The sequence below is a fragment of the Humulus lupulus genome, chromosome 1, assembly GCF_963169125.1.
Source record: "Humulus lupulus chromosome 1, drHumLupu1.1, whole genome shotgun sequence".
In the NCBI taxonomy this organism is placed as follows: domain Eukaryota; kingdom Viridiplantae; phylum Streptophyta; class Magnoliopsida; order Rosales; family Cannabaceae; genus Humulus; species Humulus lupulus.
In genome coordinates, this window is record NC_084793.1 from 272,485,886 (window position 1) to 272,508,414 (window position 22,529).

At 35.3% G+C, this 22,529-nt stretch overlaps 1 long non-coding RNA gene across 8 annotated transcripts; it reads right to left on the minus strand.

Moving 5' to 3' along the window:
- Window positions 1–6,565: 6,565 nt before the first annotated feature.
- Window positions 6,566–16,637, minus strand: LOC133806730 (uncharacterized). Of its 8 annotated transcripts, none has more exons than XR_009879077.1 (12): window positions 16,186–16,637; window positions 15,552–15,651; window positions 15,220–15,318; window positions 14,539–14,636; window positions 14,243–14,407; window positions 13,814–13,910; window positions 12,838–12,919; window positions 11,429–11,545; window positions 10,866–10,913; window positions 7,309–7,403; window positions 6,957–7,223; window positions 6,566–6,761 (listed from the first exon to the last, which is right to left on the minus strand). It is a non-coding gene; the product is annotated as an uncharacterized LOC133806730 (long non-coding RNA). The 8 variants fall into 8 exon arrangements; XR_009879078.1 differs by having other exon boundaries at window positions 15,552–15,619; window positions 16,186–16,636; XR_009879075.1 differs by lacking the exon at window positions 15,220–15,318 and having other exon boundaries at window positions 11,429–11,556; window positions 16,186–16,635.
- Between the last annotated feature and the right edge of the window lie 5,892 nt (window positions 16,638–22,529).

Here is a 22,529-nt window from a genome sequence, read left to right on the forward strand (position 1 = left end):
AATACCAAATATGTCCCACATATTAAACTACCTCGAAATGGATTGAAATGTCTAATTACCTATATAAAGAGAGAAATAGGTACGAACTCATCCTCTTATTTTCATTTCATTTTTTTCTTTTATATAACTTTGAGAAAAAGAAAAAAAAAACACTTTGAATAGAGCACTCATCCAACTATGGAGAGGGAACTCAGCCGCCGTCTTCCGCCGCGACCGTCGTACTTTGGTGGCTGTTTGGCATCGTCGACGTGTTTTCCGCTTCGCGAAGAAAACGAGTACTCTCGCCTCCACTACTGTGCCGCTCCACACGGCGGCCGGAGAAGCGGCTGGCGGTGGAGAAGCTTTCTATGGAGGTTGGTAAGAGATAGCAAGATCGGTTTGTGTGGATCCATAAATCATCCCAAGCCCATATCGTTTCATTACGACGCCGTTAGCTACTCGCAGAATTTCGATGAAGGTTGCCATGTTTACGAAGAAAACAGACGCCGCTCTCTTGCTGTTTATCGAGAAGTTAGATCATGATATAAATATAGATTATTATAGCAATATAAACTACTTTTAAGATCTTTATATCTGGTTTTGATCAAAATGATCATTTTTTTTTGTCCTTCTCCTTTTTTGATTCATTCTTGTTTTTTTTTTCCTATGATTGAGCATGGAATATGTATATAAACAGCTGGTTACTCTTTTTATTTTTTGGAATCAATGTGTATATATAAGTATATATATATTTATAGTGTTGGTTAATTAAAATAGAATCACTTATGGTATAGATCTACCATATGAAGTTATGAACTGTATTGATTATCATAATTAAGCAAATAAAATGTGCATTAGATATAGTAATAATTATAGAGCCAATTTTAATATATTTGGAGTTTTATATATTGAAGATTATTTTTTTTTAGTAAGAGATATATTTGTTGTTGGTTGATCATTATTTTAAATTTTGTAGAGGATGGAGCTGCTTCTGTTTAATTAATAATGTTATGATCGAGTATTGGGAACTGGGTTTGGAATATGCTCAGCAGAAAGCCACAAATTAAGTGAATTATTTTGGGACGTGACTTCAGGGACAAGCCCTGACTTTGTAGCTGTACAAAAAGAGAAAACGGGTCCCTAACCCTAATAACCTCTTCTCTTTATCGGCCCCGGTACTTCAATTAATAATGTCGCTCTTAATTTTTCGTTTTAATTAAACATAATTCTTGAAAAATTACTCCATTCCACTGGTACATACTTACTTTCTGCTTCACCAAAGTTTCATCATATTTTTTTTAGATTTAATTGTGCTGTATAGGTACGTAATTAATGTTAAGTTCATAAAAATATAATTTATAGGAAGTGATTACTGTTGTCATGTTCGGGGATTGATCATCTCGGAACATTATAATACATAATATCAATTGAAAATTCTGACAAAAAATAGGGGTTTTTTTTTAACAGGTTGATAGATTATATAATGAAATACATAAATAATATCATATATTATTATTATTATAATAATAATAATAATAATAATACAAAACATACTTCTAAAAAATAATTATATTATATTAATTACAATAAATATTTTCCTTTAAAGTGTTTCAGATGTTTATAATACGTACCTTATATATAACTTTTTATCATGCAACGATATTAAAATAAAAAAAAGGAAATAGCTCATTTGGTATTTTGTGCTTTGGCAAAATTTCATTTTTTACCCTCTATTACCAGTATTACTCATTTAATACCGTTAGTTTGCAAATTAGTTAAAATTAGTACCTTTTGGTCAAATTTGGTCATCAAATTTTTTATAATGATCAGATTGTCCTCCATCCAATTTATAATTTAAAAATATATTTAATTAATACAAATAAAAAAGAATATTTTTAATAATAATAAAATTAATCAAATTAAAGGAAAGGAAAAACAAGTCCTCTTTCACTTCAATTCTCTCTTCTCATTGCAATGAGAACGACACCAGAGATGGAGACTGAAGGAGGAGGTGCAGGCGAAGTGGGCTGCTTAAGGAGGTGGAGGCAGGATCTTGGTTTGTTTGGGGATTAGTTTCTTCGAAGTGGGCGACTCGACAAATGTGGGCGAATGGTTTCTTCGGTCTGGGCCGGAGTGGTTTAGGTAGTCAGCACCTGGGACGAAGCTTGCCTCTGCTGAAGTGAACGATCACCACTCACTCAGAAGCTTCAGCCAAGGCTTTGAAGTCAGACGGCATCGGCGCAAAGCAGAGGGGCGAAGAGATCTGATGTAACGCCCCGAAATCCTTAATAGAATTAAGTGCATGTGTTAGCGTGCCGGGAGGGCACGTGGAGTAAATATGTATTAATTAATTGAATTATGTGATTTATACGCTTATATGATTTAGTATGCATGATAATGTGTATTAAACGTGTTTAAAGGTCCGCTTTTGTTAAAATGGGCATTTTCGTAATTTTGGACCCGTTGAGGGTATATGTGTAGTTTTATATGCTATGTGTTTGAGACCACATTATTAAGTAGAAATATTTGCGATATTCGGCAGGAGTCGACCCTTTTGAGCAATTTAGCAGAAAAATCACAACGAGGATTTATACCCGGCTTGGGGCGAGCCAGGGAGGGTATTTTAGTAATTTTGCATATTTTGGGAAATTATGGAATATGAGGTTGAATTGGGGGAAATATTTATATTTGGAAGATTAGTGAATTTAATTGGAATTTTAAGTATAATTTGAGGTTTAGTGGGTATTATAATTAAAGACCAAAATGCCCTTGAGAGTAGCTTAAGGATTTTCTCAAAGGAAGAGACAAAAGAGTATTTAACCAAGAATTAGATAAATTCACTAAGTCTAAAACTAGTCCTTCCTTACACGTTCTAGCCTTCTCTCTCTCTGACACCATCTCTAGATTTGGTCGTCTTGAGTTCTCAACTACAATTCCATCCAAAAGCTAAGTGTAGAAGGAAGTTTGAAGATCTTGAAGGAAAATTGAGCATCAAGGAAAGGTTTAGCAGCGGCTAGGACCTGTCTCACTCATTGTGAATAAAGGATTTCACCCCTAAGGTATGTGTTCTTGGTGTTCTTCATGGTTCTGGATCACTTTTGGGAATTTTGTTAGTTAAGGCTTGAATTGATGTGTTTAAGTTGTGGGTATGGGTGAGTTGAGTATAGAAATCTGTTTAGAAGTTCTATTGGTTTTGGTTTTGTGATTTGAGATGGGATTTTCGGACTGTGAAGTGGGGTTTTTGAAGCATAGAACTTTGAAATGGAAAATTGTGTTATATGGAGTTTTGGTGTGTTTATGTGGTAGTTTGATGTTGTTAGTAGTTTATTTAAGTTATATGATGTGTTTTGTGATCTGTAGCCTACTGGAAATACCTGTTTTGGTCGAGTTTCAGGTCTGGTTTCACAAGGGAATCGCAGAGGAACATTTGGGGAAGAACACTAAGTTTTTTGGGAAATTTTTGAGTTTTTAGCGACCTAGCGCGACCGCGCTAGTGTCCCAGAAACCAAAGAATTTTGGTTGGGTTTGGGATTTCGAGACTAGGGGCATGACCGCACCAGTGCCCCAGAAACCCTAAAGTTTATGTGGCCGCGACCGCGCCAGGTGCCCCGAATTCATGGTTTTCTGAATTTTTAAGATGGGGCTCGGGGTCTCGGGAATCTGTCTTGGGGGCCCACTGGGGGGCTCGGGGGACGTTTTTAGTGCCTCGTTAATGGGGAATAGTGGTTCCAAGAGTTAGGGTTTGGATTGAAACTCGGGGTCTAGGTTTGATTCTTGATGAATATAGGCTTACGTTGTGACTAGGGTTTCTGCGAGGCTCGGGATAGGGATTGCACTCATGGTCATTTCATCTTTCACGCAGGACCTGAGGTAAGAAAACTGCACATACACTGAGATTAGGGAATTGGCCCCGTTTATTGAACGTGGTTATAACCACGCTTTGAATGCATGTTTAAATATGAATGTCTTTGGAATGTGTTTAATTGTGTTTATACCTTAAATGCAAGTATGGTAGTTTTTGTTTGGAAAGCTCGACTTATAAGCTGTGGTCGGCAATAGCATGTGGAATGCAGGCCGTTATGGCTGGGGGAGTACGATATGCGCTCGTTCGGCATAGAGGCCACATAAATGAATTATATGCCTGCTTAAGTTTGATTATAGTAGTAAAGCATGCTGTTTACGATTCTTATTATGTTGATTATCTATTTATGTTTAAATTGGGTTTTCTTGCTGGGTCTTGGCTCACGGGGGCTATGTGGTGCAGGTAAGGGCAAGGAGAAGCTGGACCAGCCATGAGTTGGAGAGTTCTAGGGGCGCTGTGTACATATGCCGCTTGCTCGACCGCCACGACCAGGACTACTTTTGAGGAACTAGGATTTTACCCTATTTTTTTCGCTTAGGCCGACCACTTTTGTACTTTGTTCACACTTGTAATCAACTTATAAACTCTTTTTGGGATCCCGTGTATAAATTTAAACTTTTTAATGAAAAGTATTACTTCTTCGACCAAATTTTTTAATACTTAACCCTTAGTTAACTTTAATCACATGTTTAAGTCTAAATGACTCGCTTAACGAGTTAAGCACTATTTTAAATACACAGTGTAACGATCTTGGATTAGTAAGACGTTAAGTAATGACCCAAATTTGCTAATAAGACTTAAGGGCCTTGATTAGTGTGCTGGGAGGGCATAACTGGATTATATGTGAATTAAACGGCTAAAAGCATGTTAAATGATTATTTGAATATCTGTGATGCATGACTATGTGTATTAGAATGCATGTAGGCCCTGATTAGGTTAGAAGGGCATATTCGTAATTTTAGCCCGTTGATGGCATAAATGTAAATAATTGTGATAAATTGTTGAGACCACATTATTATGTGGATATATTTGTAATCTGTGACTCGAGGCGATCCTAGGGAGCGGTTCAGCGAAAAAGTCACGGTGAGGATTTATACCCGGCTCGGGGCGAGCCTGGGGGTAATTCTGGGGATTTAGAGAAAATATTGAAATCTATTTTGATATTGAGGAGTATAGTTGGTAATTAGTTAGATGTCGGGAAGTAAGCGGTAAATATTAGAGACATTCGAGGAATTAGCGAGAATTGGGTGAAATGACTAAAATGCCCTTAGGAGGTTTAAAAGCTTAGTTTTAAATGGGAGGGCAAATTGGTCATTTGGATTATAAGGGATAAGTATTATTAAGCTTTATGCCTTAGGGGACAGTGTAGAAAGAGTTGGAAGTCTGAAGAAAGGAAAGAAAAGAAGAAGAAAAAGAAAGAAGGAAAAGTGGGAGACTCTTTTCTCTCTCTCGGTTTAGGCTTCTCATCACCAATTCCTGAAGTCTCTTGGAGCTAAAACTCAGGGATAGTTTGGCTTGAGGAGTTAGCAAGAGTAGTCCATCCATTTGAGGTAAGGTTTAAGATTGCTTTTCAGTTTCTGGTTCTTAAAGTCGATATGGATTTTGAGTTGAGTTTTGGTGGGAATTCTAGGGAATTGAGGCTGAAGCTTTGAGGAGGTGTAGGCTAAGCAAGTGTGGAAGATAACCTAGGTTGAGCTCATCCATCAAAGGTAAGAAACTCTGGTTTAAGTTTTGTGATTTCTGTTGAGTTTTGAGCTCTAGGTTCAGCCATGGTGAATTTTGTGTTTTGGGGTACATGTGATTGAATTTCTTGTAGTTGGGTCATTTGGGGTGAGTTGGAGATGTTGGTAGGCTTGTTTTGATGTTTGGTTGAAATTTGGAAGAGTTTTGGAAAGGTTTGGCTCGGGGAAAATCGAAGGAAGAAAATGCAGGGTTTGCTGTGTTGTGACTAGCGCTGTAGCGCTAGCCTTTAGGCGCTACAACGCTGGGCTTTGTGGTCAGTGGCATTTTAGGCTCTGTTTGTAGCGTTGTAGCACCACTTTAGGGTGCTCTAGCGTTACCCTATTCCCAGAAAGGGGTTTTTGGGTTATTTCTTAGGGTTTTTGCCTGGGGGCTCGCACTACAAGAAAAAATGCTTTTAATAACACCAAAAATGTGTTATCAAAACCTACGATAACACTTTCTGATGTGTTAAGATAGACTATGTTATCGTAGGTTAGAGTACTTTACATAACACTTTATCAGTGTTATACAGATGTGTTATTGTACTGTCAACGATAACACAATTTCTGTGTCATTTTAATATATAGATAAGTGTTGAATTATGTTATTTATAGTCGATACTATAACACTTTTTTTGTGTTATACTACACGTTAGTATAACATTTTTTTTGTGTTATACTACACTTTAGTATAACACTTTTTTGTGTTATACTACACTTTACTATAACACATTTTTTGTGTTATACTACACTTTAGTATAACACATTATTTGTGTTATATAATGAAGTTTGCATAACATAATTCTTTGCATAAAAAGTGTTATTGTAATATATATTATAACTCAATTTTTGTATTATTGTTATATTTAGATATATTTAAATTCTCATTATATATTTTATTTATATTACACTAATTTATTCTATTATATTTTAATTTTTTTAATATAATTAAAATTAGCTTTCTAATATATACTAGCATCATCAAATGAACTTGATTTTCAAATAACAAAAAGTAAGAACATTCTACATTGAATTAACAATCCACAATTTGGTTTAAAACATTCAACACTGTCATCAACAACAAAATATTCTTTAAGTATTCAAGGAGTCTAAAAGTTACTACTTTCAACACAAAGAAATAAACAAAGTTACTACTTTCAAGGAGTCTTAAGTATCCTTTTATACTTCGCTTGTCATATCTGCAAAATAAACAAAGAAATATTTTATTGTTATTATCTAGCATCACAAATTACTTCTAGAAAAATGTTATGGAAATTATATCCAAGAAAGGACACCACATACAAAATAATAGATTCACAACTACACCAAAGCAAACAAAGAAACCAAACACTAAATTATAAGACATTAGTTATTTTTTGAGTATGAAAATGTACCTCTTGGAATAACTTTTTTAGAAGGCCATGCAACTATGGAACCAACTGCTTCTTGTATTGTAAGCATCGCATGATTAGGACGAAATAAGTAAGACTCTGGTACAATAGCAACATCAACCCATACTCGCATAAAGTCTGGTCCAAGAGGCTTTCCATGTACAGTTATATTTGGATCACTAGAATCCCAACGACCTTCAGCAACAATTGCATCTGCCCAGTCAAGCAAGTGCAAACTCTCTAGCTTTTTGCTCATATTCCACCGTTACTCTACAATTTTAGAGCATACGTCAATAATCAAGCACTAACACTTAAACTTATATCCAAAATAAACTATATGATTTTGGTTACTAACCTGTTAAGATGGATCCAACTTTTATCCATCTCCAATGAAATTGTATTTGATGTTGTTCTCTTACTAAAACCTTGTTTTTTGTCTGGGTTTAACAACTGTTAGACAAGACAATCACATTATTTGCAGTTGTAATATCAGGGTCATGACAAGGTCATTCACACACATGCTTTTAAAAGAAAACATGCCTTGGTTGAATTTCAGTATATTTGGGTTATTGAAGTTTAAAGCTTTATTGAATTTCATTCAGGGGCAGAGTTGCTTGTTCAGAGTTAAATGATCACTTTTGCTGAAGATTCTAGAGTGGAGTTAATTACTTAATTCTAATTTACAAATTTGTTCTAGTTCCCTGTAGAGTGTTTGGGATTTCTTTATGGTCTCGTACCTTTTCTGATTGTTAATGGATATAAATTTATAATTGATTCCAGATTTGTGGTTTATAAATCATTATTAGTTCTCAGTTTGATTGTATAACCGTGTATGGTGAGTTGTGTTCAAAATAAGTGGTAAACATTTCTAGAAGAACAGGGTTATTTTAGATTTAGAGAGAGAATTAAGATAGAAAATAAAATAGAACTTTAGAGAGAAATAGAATAATAACAGAGAAGGTGAACATTTAAAGAAAATCAAGAGAGGAAGAATTCAGCAATTCATTCATTTCTTACTAGTGTCAAAAATAGTGGCAGAGCAAATTCCTCTTTGTAGTAGGGGTAAACTAGGAAATATAAATTATAATAGGCAGAATAAAAATAATTATAAAATATTGTTGAAAAAATTAAATTTTTATGGGGACAAAACATATTTTTTAACTAAAGTTTACTTGTAAATTATTAATAAAAAATTTAAGTGGGGCCTTGCTCCCCCCGGTCAAAAGCACCGTTGGCCTATTTATAGATAGGAAAATAAACTAAACTAGCAATTATAAAAACAAAACCCACGCATTCTATCACTGGAACCGAAATAATGATGGGAAAAAAGTACCAACTAATGATGTGATATTCCACAATCAGTACTGGTAAGTGCTCATGTTCCCTCTTGCATACTTGCACAATGTAAAACTACTTGAATCCCTGGTTTCATTACTCAAATTGTTTAAAATACCTTCTGGTTCGAAATAGCATTTTGTACTAGTCTGATTGTTTCTTTTCATCGAGTATTTAGGAGTACTGAAATATGTTTCTGCCATGATTAATAAGTGCTGTTTCATGGGTCATAAAACATTAAAACTTTGGCTGTTAATCAGGGCAAGCAACATGGGGAGGAGGCGACTGAAGAAGAATCGTTCTAAGGCGGGAGAGGAATGAATTGCTTAAAATATTTGGATCATATTGCTTAAACATTTATCAGATCATGCTTTCTAGAAGACAACAATTAAGTTCATGGATAATTTTCCAATATATGCCTGGCTCGTTAGTTTGTGCAACATATGAAAGGTGGTAATGTTACTATTGTACCATATACTTAGTTGTAAAAAGTAATTGAAAAGCAAAAGTATGGTAGTTGCCATTGTATTTGAATTTTGAAATCTGGCCGGGTTTCGATAAATGAAAATTTTGGAATAGTTTAACATTACTAAACTTTCATTTTATTTTTTCGTACTCCAACAAATTTTTAGCTTTTACTATATTAGTAGTGATAGAAAAAATTGAAACAGTTCTCTTTTTAGACTTGTCAGTAATAAATTGTAATACTAGATGGAATACACTGTTGCTATAATGAGTTTTAAATTAACAAGTGCTCCTCATTTATTTATTATTGTCAATATATATAGGAAGATCATTTAAAGCCTAAAAATAAATAATTTTTCTTGAATATATTAGTAGCTGGCTTCCATGCCATTATATGAGATTAAAATTATAATTTTTTTGGAGTTATCCTGTCTATTTTATTAGTTCTTTGGATGGAGACCTGGGAAAAGCAGCAAAATGTTGAGTGTTTGTGCTGAGTGTTGTGTTTTGGGATTCTTGGAAAGACAGGTTGCTAGTTTATGGTGCTATTGAGACTAGGTACTATCTGTGGTATATTATGACTAACCTTTCTTCTGTTTCTTCTTAGTGCTATTGATTCATCTAGTTAGTGATTTTATTTGTTAACTCTAACTTAGTTATAAACATCCTAAATTTATTTGGTTTCAGTCTAACTTTGAAACCTGTCCAAATAAGAGAGTTACATTTGCTATGTTTTGATTATTGATAAGGCAGCCTCTCTTGATAAATACAACCTAGAATAAAAGGAAATATATATAAGAAGGGAAAATATACTGAAGTTATTAAGATGAGGATTCCTTGATTACCCCTAAGAAATTTTAAGCAAGTTTACCATCTTTTGAGCTCGTTTAAATGCCTTATGGTGCTCTTAGTTTGTTCTGTTTATTGATTCATTAAGTATGTTTCTGAGAATATTCTGACTTACTGAGCTGTAAAACAGAACGATCAAATTTTTATTTTTATAAAATTCTTGGATTTTAATGGTAATAGGATTATAAGTTCAACGTCTAGCCACCCAAATTGGAAGGGATAACTCTTCAATAGCAAGATTGAAGCTTAATATGCTAATTGCATTCTTGTTCAAGCTGCCATGTTTTGATTATTAGTTGTGCTTTAATTGATCATTATTAGCCTACATTATTTGTATCAATGAGAGTATTTTTTGTAAATTCTTATGTATTTACACACATAATTTCCACAACATGAAAGAAGTGATTTTAAGCATTCTATAATGTAAGAGTTTGTACTTTATAAATTAACCTAAAATAACTGAAATAAGTAATCTGGTTTAATGGATTTAGTGTTAAGCTTTAAAAAATTAATAGAGATAATTTATCAGCTATGAGTCATTGATGTATTAGTTGTAGAAGGAGTAACAGAATTCTTAAAATAATTACACATGATAAATTATAAATCGAACTCAGCCCAATTTTTTTCTTTTGCAAAATGGTGTTAATGTGTATGGTTTATTATGGTTAATATGGCTCACTTTGTTTTGACAGGCTTTATGTATACTGAGACTCTAAGAGTGGAACTATTTGTGCAAGATCATTAGAATTGAACACTTTGAAGGAAGCTTGTTGAAATCAGTTACCAAATAAAAGGTCTTGTTACTTCTGTTTTCTTAACTTACTTTTGTTAAGTGTGCATAAAAGGCTAGTTCAAGAGATTCTAGTGTTGTTTTTAATTTAAAAACCAGATTCTAAAATGGTAGCCACTAACTAATTGGGTTTGGATCAAAAACAAGATTTTAGCTTGGGTTGTGGCAATTAAATCTAATCTATACATATGGAAATAATGAAAACATTATGACTAAATGAAAAATTTAATCTATACATCAAAAAATTCAAACAACACACAATAAGTTTTCTTCTTTATATCACCGCAGCACACAAACAAATTTTCCAGAACCTACTTCTCTAATACACACAAGTTTTCATCCTTCCGTTATCACCGCAGCACACAATTTTAATCTCAGAACCTACTTCTCTATGGATGAATATTTAAGATATTCAAACTCCTCTAACATTTTAAAGATATTAATAATAAGAGTTAAAAGAACAAATTCCGTACCTCTTGCAAATTACCTTTGCAATGCTCCTTGCCAATTCGATCCCCAACCTAAAGAATATAATCAATACTTAAAAGATTAATACAAAATTAAAATTTGTTAATAGATATTAAACAAGCATGTATGATAAACTAACAAACTAAACAACATGGCAAGCAAGCTCAAACAACCAAAAATAAAAGTTGGAATATGACCAATCAGAATAAGGCTTAACTGTTCAGTGGATGGGTTTAAAGATGAAGACAGAAAATCACTACTTTCATATCACAACCATCTGATCAGATTATTTAGCCCCATGGAAGCAAGAATTGGAGTTTTATGATGAAAGATTTGGTTATCATAACAAAGACGTTCTCAGTCATTGAGAGAGTTACTGACTTGAAGTGTGAGCAAAAAGGGAGATACAGAGAGAAAAGTAAGAGCAGAGACAATGAGATGGGGAACAGGACTAGGATGTGCAAGGTGGTGGCAAACCATGCAAAAAGTTAACGCAAACTAATCACAACTTCTGTCAGATTCCTTACTCCATGGATACAAGTTTAGGATGGAGAAATGAGAAACATACCTCCATCCTTGACTGCAGTGACAGTGAGTCCAGCACTAGTGCTTCCTAAGCCAGTAGTGACAACAGATCTGTTACTTAACTTTGCAGCAAATTTCAAGAACTGAGATTTCCCGGTACCTGAGAAAAGCCTTAAAAAAATTTACTACATATATACATATACATGTAACTTTTTCCGTATAATGCTTTAAATATTACATACAGATTCAAAAAAAGAATCTGAACTCATTAGCAGTTGTTCACCAATGATAGTAATATAAATATATATATATATATATATAATTGGGTATATTGAAATAATAAGATAACTCCCACCTATATAATGAGCAAAATAAAAGGACCAGAAACCCCAAGGGAAGGGTAAAGCAACAAACAATTAAACTGAGCTGCATTACTCAAGCCAAACAAGAAGAATTTTCAGCTTTGAAAAACTATTTTTATTGGAAAAATTAATAATGGTTGGGCAGTTTTCTATTTTTCAAGGAAAATTTCAGTAATTCTAATTTTCTGTAGTTATAATTAATGTAGCTAATGCATGTGTTACCCGAAAAGACAAGTTATAAAATGGCGTGCAATCCATTTCTCAATTGTTATAAGGGAGAAAATACCTCTTATACTAATAACCTTTAGAATAACACCCAACAAACACATCAAGAGCACAAGAACATATCAAAAGCATCAATACCAATATTTAACATGGTTTGGCAAATATTGCATTTGTCCATGGATCCAACCAGCAAAGAAATGTCTTCTATTGAGAAAATAAAACCCTGAAGTTTTGAACTATTTAAGTCCAGTCCTGGAGCTTTCTTCTATACTTTCTTGCTCTCAAAATTTCTCTCTAAAATTTATATTTTCCCACCCTTAGACTATTTACATTAGTTACCCTACCTATTATTTGCATTAAAGGACCACTCAATACAATACTATGGATAACTTGTTTGTAATAACCCTAATTGTATTGTACAGGAAAATTCATATAGGTTACAGGCTTTAGACACTCATAAAATATCATGAATCAGTTAGACAAAATACAATGGTGTTCTTATTTTTCTAGATTTAAGTGATTGTTAATTTCCTATCAGAATACAAAACTGTTTTCTACTTTATGGTTTTTTCCAAAAACCTATTTGCATTATTTTAATATAGAAATATATTTGTAAGTTTGTAACAAGTTTTGAGCCTCTTTTCAGTATCGGTAGTTATTTCAATCTATCTAATACTACTTTAGCATCCCTTAAAAGAGTTACCACCAAATCATTTTCTATCCCTTCGAAACATCAACTAGCTGCATAAGTGAAATCCCATGCATCATAAGAAAACTCAGAACTAAGACAAAAACATAGGCAAATGCTAAATCTAAATTATATAAAAAATTTGAGTTCTAAAGGAAAAGCAGCTTATTTACTTACTTGAAATGAACAAAAAGTTCTAAGCTTTCTTCTTCAACTTCTGGGGCCAAGGCTAAGCTTGGGTGCCAGCCATGGACTTCATCTGATAGTCAATGCAATGAAACAACCAACAAATTAAAACTAACCCATATAATATTGACTAAAAAGAAGACCAAAAAATACTCAATATAAATAGAACCCCTGTAGAAAAACAGTCACAAACAAGAGAAATAAAGCATCAAAATATCACAATTTGTTCAAAACAGAGGCGATACCATTTTTTTAGATTCACAACAATAAATATATATTTATAAACATCAATTTTATATATATATATATATATTATATACTAAAGGTACTTAATGCTTAATAAAAAAAAATTAATATTCATTTTCTTAATCTATTATATACATAAAACACTTAATTCCAACTTAGAGAATCTAATTCTAACTCATCATAATTTATATATATATAATTATTTTTGTTTGAAGAGATTAATCCATCAAATTTTAAATTTTACAACAAAGAAATATCAGAGAAACAATAAAGTGTTAAACAAAAAAATTCGTTACATAAAAATTATAGACAGTGTAAAGAGAAACTTTTCTAAAAAGTTGTGTACTGTTATGAAATACCTTATTTAATTTGTAGAGATTTTCATAACAGTAATACAAATAGTAAGAAAAGGGGGAAAACTAAATAGGCTTATCATAAAGAGAAGAGGCCAAAACTGAATAACGTATTAACAGAACTATTAGCATCCATAAAAACTACTTCAACAAAAAACAACATGGACAAAGTTATCAATTCAACTCTCCCACATCACATATTATATTGATTTTCTTTCCCTTATAGTAAAAATTGTGGTGCCACACTAGATCATATTGCATAGACTAACAAAAATTAGGGGCTCAACATAAATGCTTCACAAGATTTTGGATGTTAAAAAATAGTGATAGTAAATCATTACGACTGATCACAAAGTCATACAACCAACCTCATCAGGAATTTCCTCAGTCAGTTGCTGAAGGACTGTGCCTAGAACTTTTAAAGTAGCAAAAACTCTTTTCCTCTTAACTGTCTTTCTCTCCAACCTGGAAAAAGTAATCAGTAAATAGATCAATATGATGACCATGAAAGAAAAACTGAGAAAATACCTTTAACACCAAAGATAAAGGGCTGGCCAAAAAAACAGAGGAATATACAAATCAAACTTTTCCTAATAGTTAAAGGATGGTTTTCAAATTAATAATAAACCAAGGGACAAAAATAAACAAAAGGAGAAAATTGAAAGTCACATTCACATAACTATGTTTTTCTCCTTATAGGTAGATTAGAAAATAAAACTACAGTATTAGCATAAACAGAACAAAAGCAAATAAATAAAAGTGCCATCTATTTGAGTTCAAATGGGTGAAATACTTACTCGCCCAAGTCTCCACTGAAAGCCCCAGTCTCCCTTAAATTCAACTCTTCTTCTCGTAACATTTCCACGTCATTGTGCTCTCGATAGAGTTTGTAGAAATCTTGCAAAAGAGCAATGTCTTGGCTTCTATCTATAACTCCTCCCTCCTTTTTTTGCAAGTTTTTGCTAAAATTTTGGAAACAAGAAAAAGTAAATATATGGCAAATATAATATTATTGTCGAAGTGTATAGAATGCAAAAAAAAACAGACTAAAAATCTGGAAGTGAAGTTTATCCATTTCAAACTAAGCACACACCTTAATGAAAGACATCAATCCAGTTTTAAATTGTAGAACTCCTCTTCCTTCACTGTCAGGATCCATATTTTGAGCCAAAGAATAAGCATGTTCACACACTGTAGGTATACAAAAAAAACCAAGATATTCACAATGCTGTAAACTGACAAAATTGAGCTTAATAAGTACTCAGTTCAGTTTCTTAACAACTCAATATGATAGAAAACCATGACAGTATATAAATGAGTTCCAAATTGTACAGCCATGAAGAAAACTATATAAAGTATACATAATAGAAAGAATGAAAAAAAGTTTGAACTTTTGAATTAACATTAATATTACCAAGGAAATGTTAAGCTATGACTATATTGATTTATCTATGATCAAACATAGCTATATTATATTCTCTATGGAATAGTCTATATAAAACATCTATACAGTATATTATGTTTCTAAGGCATTTTACCAAACATATGGAGTGCAGTTTTTTTTATTTTCTTAATCCATGAGCATTGTTACATAAAACTTAATCTTTAATTTCAAAACGTTTCAATCTAAAATGAGCAATAGTCAGCTAAAAATCCAATCTCACAGTCAAATTTTATAGTAAGAGCCCAAAGAAATTACTTCTTCAACATATTGGATTAAGTTTGTATTTACGCATCTAGAAATTGAATGAAGGCATAACAGAATAGTACTCACTTTTGTTGCATAGGCCCAAAAATCTCATATGGCAATTAAAAGTCAACAATTTGGTCCCTTTGTTTCCAAGTTGTAAACCGTCTAAACTCTCCATAATTGCTATCATTTGCAAGCCACATTTTTTCAAACATTCCCATCGACAGCAACAAAATTCTCATTGATATAGTTGAACTCAATTAAACTTTCTTTTATATATAAATATATTTATACATATATACATTTATATACTAGAGGAAAAGAGCATTATTGATATTATTTTATATGCCCAAAACAATTAGGTCCTATAGCAAAATAATTCTCTAAGAGAGAAATTAGATATTTAGAAAACAAACCTCATTTTCTCGAAAATGCATATCTTGAGCACCCATATAGTTGCAGATTATTGATTCTTTACATCCATCTGAATATCCAAACAAGCCATAAATCACCACCCTAGAAATAGAAATAATTTTTACATTAAAAACAAAATTTCATCATTGATATATTGATATATCGACTCAGCAATTTTTTTTATGGATGCAAGTGGTCTAGGCTCTAGACCCCATATAATTACCAGCAGAATAACGTAAAGCTATTTAACACTATCAATCTAAGCACTTAAGATATTCCATCATAAAGATAAACATATACATAGAACACTTGCTAATTATTAATTGTTGCTTATATATGTATATATATATATATACATAATAGATTTAAAAGAAAGTACAGGAACAAATGGATACCTGGTAGCGATAGGCACAAAAAAATTCTAATCCCATTTAGTCCTTCAAAGGACCCAAAATGATTTTTTTATATATTAAACATAAGGCTATTAATGTCCAATTTCTGGTTTGCAATCCCAGATTTACGAACCTCAAGGATAATCGTGGAAATTGCCATTTGGAAGCCACAAATAATAATAATAATAATAATAATAATAATAAAAGACATAAAAATTAGAGAAGAGGAAGATGATATAGTGACCTTAAAATCTTTGCTGGCGATGAAGAAACTTCTGGAACAGAGATTTTGAAGAGGACTAACCCCTCTCCATTATGAAGAAATAAACCTTTATGGTAGCCCTAGCCATGGCTAAGAGGAGGCACTGGAGCAAAAAAAATTTAGTGAAAGAAAAGAAGAATGGCTATGACTATCTGTGTACCATCAGTGGGAAACGATACAGAGGATAGAACAAGCCATCCATGGGGAAAAGACAGAAGAGAGAATGATTAGGGTTGTCTTTGTGTGGTAAATGATAGAAATAGAAATTGGGGAATAGAGAGTTAGTGAAATATTAAAAATTTCTGCTTATTTTCTCATTTCCCGACTGAGAGGGATAGGTCTACGGGAAACCGAGAGAGATAGACCAGGAACGGAAAGACAAGAACGATTGAAGATTGAAGGGACCGAGAGACCAGGAAGGGGAAGACCGAAGAATGATTGAGGAAATGGGTACACGGGTTGAAAAAAGTTAAGTCATTTGGCGGTACCTTATTTTAAGTTGCCGCCTGAAATTTTTTTCACTTACAATAACTCTTTTTAAATTCTATTATAATCATGTGTTATGGTAATGGGTGTTTGGTGTAGTGTCGGGGTTTGATTCCACCACCCCGTTTGGTGGAATTAGGGCTTCCCGAGGGCTCGAGATTGGTCTCGAGGCTAGGTTTTGGATTTGAGGTTTGGTGATGATTCTGATCTATGGCTGTGACTAGGTGTACACTAGGGCTCAGACGGGATCGTGCTTGAGGATCGAATTGAACAAAGCTATCGAAATCTATAGGTAAGAAAACTGCACCCGGTTATGTGTTTGTGATGGGACTAAGAGCTCCCTATATCTGTATGATGTCATAGATGGTATTATGCCATGGGACATGTGATAAACGGCCTAAGGGTGGCGTAAATAATACTTGCGCATAGGGCGCGACTCGGCCACTAGTAACTGAGGACAGCTTAATATTCCCTAAGCTCGGTTTAAGCGGGCCGGAGTCAGTGGGATAAATAGAGGGTGCGGCCTAAGAGCGTTAACCCTAATTATCATATGTGCATTGATTATTGATAAGAAGTGATATACTTGGTATGGTGAATGCTTGAATAACATGAATGTTTGGACTGTTGAGTACATGTTTATACTGTATAAGTTATCTGGTTGTTTGCTTGATGATTATGCTATGCTATTGTGTTTTCTTGCTGGGCCTTGGCTCACGGGTGCTACGTGGTGCAGGTAAAGGCAAGGGCAAGTTGGACCAATCCTGAGATGGAGAGCTGCGGGGCTGAATGTACATAATCAGCTGATCAGCCACCATGACCAAGGAGTGGAACAGGACGAGAAAAGCTTAATTGTCTGTTTTGCCTTAGAGTGGCTAATAACTGTATTTTAATCCTAGAATTATGTAGGTTGTCTTTTAACTTTACTACTTTTGGGATCCCTTGTAAAGAAAATGTTTGTTTATAAGAAATGAAGCTTTTGAGACCAAAATCTTTTAACCCTAGTTCAACTGTAGTTTCAGTGACATATTTCAATTTAAATAACTTGATTAGCAAGTCTTGCACTTTAATAAACACACAGTGTAACGGTCTTGGCTATCCAGGGCGTTACACGTTACAACTTGGTATCAAAGTTGCCAAGGTTTAAATCTTCTCGAAGAATGACTGAATATGTACGCTCATCACTAAAGATAAGCTCGACTCACGGTTTGGTAACTAATGAAGTGAAGAGTGCTTAATTTCTTAATTGGGATATATATGCCTTATCTGCATGTTAGAGTAGGAAGCATGAGTTATACTGATAAGACCTGACCTTTGAATGCTATGTGAATATGAAAAGACATGCTTATTAGCATTGCTATTGGAGGTGAAAGTTATTGGAATGCTTATTAGTATTGTTATTGCATGTGTATGCTTATTTGTTCGGTCTTGGAACGTGGGGTGGTACCTTGATAGTGTTATCATTGCTTGATGAGCCGAATCGCTGATTGCAGATATACTTGGAGAGTTATACATCCAAGGTGATCAAACAGACTAGCCAACACTGAGATCGAGGCTAGATATGATAACCAAGGTCAAAACCCTCTGCTAGCCCCTGAAAACTGGTAGCAGATGTTTGCTGAAAGGCAAGCAAGATTATAGAGACAAGAAGAAGAGATTAGACAACTTAGGTAGCAGGGTCCACCAGGGAACGCTGCCCCGCTCGCGCCACTAGTGGTTGTACCAATTCTGGGACAGCCAGAAGTTCAGAACATATGGGAGCCTCTTTATGAGAGGTTGAGGAAGCAACAACATCCTACTTTTGAGGGAGGGCCATACCCACTGTGAGCTGAGTAGTGGATGATAGAGTGGCATGTGCCACATATATGTTTCGGGAGAATGCCTGTGTTTGGTGGGAGGTGGTATCCCGGACTCGGGATGCTACCACACTGAGTTGGGGAGAGTTTAGAGACATGTTTAATGAGAAGTATTACAACGACATAGTCGGAACTGCAAATGTAACGTCCCAAAATTACCTAATAAGGCTTAAGGCCTTGATTAGGGGGCCAGGATGGAAATATATAGAATTATATGGTTATGTGATACATTTGATTGTGATTATATGAGTTATATGATAATATAACTAGTTATGCATGTTCAAGGATATTAAATATGCATGTGGGCCCATTTCTTATTAGAAAGGAAACTTTCGTAATTTAGCCCGTTATGCGGCACGAGACGATCCTAAGGAGCAAGTTAGCGGGAAATTCACAACGGGACCCAATACCCGACTCGGGGTGAGTCAAGAAGTATTTTAGGAATTTGGCATTAAATCGGGTTATCAGGTAATGGGAATGAATAATTGAGGATATATTTGGAGTTAGCGAGATTAGGAGGGAATACTGGGGATTTTGACCATTTTGCCCTCGGGGACGTTTTTGGTACCTCGAGCCTCAGGATTAGCTTAAGTCGTTTAAGCCTCAAGGAAACAAATACATAAACACTTAAACACCTCACTGAACCGACTCTTTCTCTGTCTCTCTTTTTCTTTCTCAACTTCCCTAAGTAACTTCTTGAAGAACTAAGTAGATTTTGGCTGGAAACTAAGGAATTGAAGGCTCAGGATTAGAATTCGAATAGCTTGTGGCTAGGGGATCACCATTCATAGCTAACTTAATCCTTATTTCAGATTGATTTCTGCCCTGTTTTCCTTAAAGTTTGAGGTGTTCTTGAGCTTGTGGCTCAAGTATGAGAGTTTGAATTTTGGTGGGTTTTTAATCTAGATTTAGTTGGGTTTTGTTGCTGGGAAGATATTAAAACCGTTATGATGATTGAATTATTGCTTTAGGGTGGAATTGGGATGTGTACGCCCTGATTTTCCCACAGGCTGATTAGCAAGCCGAGCTGCGGCCTAACCATGATTACCTCATGATCATCCCGAGGGGCCGGAGCTTCTTTCGTAATGTCATGCCTTCTTAGCTCGGGGAAGCCCCAAGAGCTCGCCTTCACTGCCCAAGGCCGGGGCAGGGATTCCGAAGGTCGAAGACCGAGCTAAGTATGAAGCTCGTGGCACGAGCTTCATATGAAGACTATGACCCTTTGCGAAGTCAACACACGCAAGGTAAACGTGCACATATCAGGCATCTCGTGTCTGATATCCCCCTGACTTCTCGGACACGCAGCAGGAACGTGCGTATTCAGACACCCATGACTGGGTTGGGCCGTGCGGCCCATTACCTCCTTACCTATTGATTTGACCACACTCATGTGTCAGGTTTAGGAATTAATCATGAATGTCACCGAATTGATACGACAAGTAAGAAGGTCACAGGATGACCTTCTTACCAACTTCCAGGTGCCTTCTCCTATAAATATGGAGACCCTGGGAGTTGATAAGGGTTGGAAAAAATAATCTCTTGTAAGAAATACTCTGTAATCAAATACTCAGTATAGATCAATAATATTGACTAGTGGAGTAGAAGGATTTTAACCTTCGAACCACTTAAAAAACGTGTCTTGGGTCACCTTTTTCATCCTATAAGATCATATATCTGTTTCGGTTCTATATTTGGCACTAATCCCTTTCTCTTCTTCTCTTAATTACCTATTGGCGAAGAACCGCGTCAACAGGATGGTTTTAGTTGAATTTGGCTAATAAAAAATGGAGGAAATCTGGGTTCGCAAGGCCAAGTTGCGGCCCTATTCTTGAGGGGTTGCGACCCAACCGAACCCAGGGCCCTTGGGGGCTTCTGTCTGGTAGGCGCGCCGCGACCCTCAAGGGCAGGTCGCGGCCCACCTGAGCTGTTTTGGCCATGGTGAGTTTTTAGAGACAGGAATCTTTTCCATAGGGTTCAACATCAATTCTACTACCCGGTTTAGTAGAATTTGAGGTCCTGGAGGCTAGGACTCAGTTCTGAAGCCTTTATTTGCTCGTTATTAATGAAATCCTATATTATGGTTGTGACTAGGTTATCGCTAGGGGCTCAGAACCAAGATCGTGCTCGAGGGTCATTCTTATTTTACGCTATACTCTGACCTGAAGTAAGAAAACTGTACCCAATATGTGTTATATGTGATTAGGGCTTGACCCGTCTGTTAATGATAATTATGAATAGGGCTTGGGCCCCTGTGAATGATTACGATTAAGTTATCGTTATGTTTATTGATTAAACATACTTGAATATTCTATACATACTTAAGTGTTTCATGACTGTTTGCATGGGTTGCGTGGCTAGGGCTTGGCCCCATTAAATAAGCATGATTATTTCTATGATTATGGTTTAACCCTAGTTCCTTTTTCAACCCTCGGCCGTGGCGGTCGAGCAGCCACATATGTACGCATCGTCACCTAAGCCCTCCAACTTAAGGATGGTCCAACTTTCTTTTGCCTTTACCTGCACCACATAGCACCTGTGAGCCGAAGCTCAGGAAGAAAACTCAATATGTTCATGAACAGTAATAACATGTTACCAAATCATAACAGGCATGCCTAGCAACAATAGCCCTATTCATGCATGCAAATAAGTCCAAACAATGATGGTTGTGGATCCTGCCTTCCTGCAAGGATGACTATCAAGTCAATCCTAATCAGATGAGTGATTTAACACTTTGAGGTTCTGATAATCATGCTGGAGCGTATAGCCCTAATCAGATGAGTGATTTAACACTTTGAGGTTTTGATAACCATGCTGGAGCGTGTAGCCCTAATTAGATGAGTGACTGATGAGTAAGTCACTAACTTAAACCAGATGAGTGACTGATAAGTGAGTGACTAACGTGGGCTCATCACCCATAGCCATGTGACGATGCAGTCACCTGAACCTTCTGGCCCTGGCTCTAAGTGACTAGCCATTAGGCTAGACAAGCGCTTTTAGTTTTCATCGAACTTGAGGTCGGTCCGGCATTAATGCTCATGATGAGTCATTCAATGCTGATGTCGTTTAGATCTAATCTTTTCGACTTGCGTTAAACACGCAATAACTGTTCTTGACTCTTAAGCCAATACCATACGACCAGTGCTCAGTACTACTGCCGAACTTGACTAATGAGTCACAACTTCACAGTTAATACTGGCACCATTGCTGATTTCTGACTCATAGGTCAGTTCCATACAAAAGTAAGCAATGCAACTAGGCATATATCATATGTCAAATATCCAAATGTAGGGAATTCATCATGCTTACTTAACAATCACTAGCATAATTATGATCATGCACAAACATAGAGACTCAAGCTCTGAACAATCTCATATTCAATATTCATGTCATGCCCTAATCACATGTTTCTCATGCATCACATGCTAGGTGCAGTTTTCTTACCTCTGGTTCGAGCGAGAAATAACAAATGAACGACCCTTGAGAATGATCGATCCTTTGATTCCTTAACAATCATCTAGTCATAACCAAATATGGAATCCAATTATTTAAATCAACAATAAAAGGTTCTTGACCTAAACCTCACTCCTGGAACTCCGAATCGTACCCAAACGGTGAGTAGATTCGATCCCGAGCCTTAGAAATTGAAACCCCGAGCCAAAAACCCTCAAAAGTGCCCAAAATATGCATCAGGAAAAGTAGGGTAGCGCTGCCCCCCTAGCGCCCCAATGCAACATGCAGAGTTGTTTGCCCTGGGACAGCGCTGTAGCGCCATCCCTTGGGCGCTATAGCGCTATGACCAGGCTGAAACAACCCTGGTTTTTCCTCCTTCGAATTCTCCATTCGCAACCTTAAAAACTTGATCTCAAACTCCATCCAAACCCCCAAATGAACCCAAATATCTACTCAACATGTCCTAGGCATCATAACCCAAGCAAACCTTGCCAAAACTCCCATCAATTCTTATCTATCAACCTCAAAATCCAAATT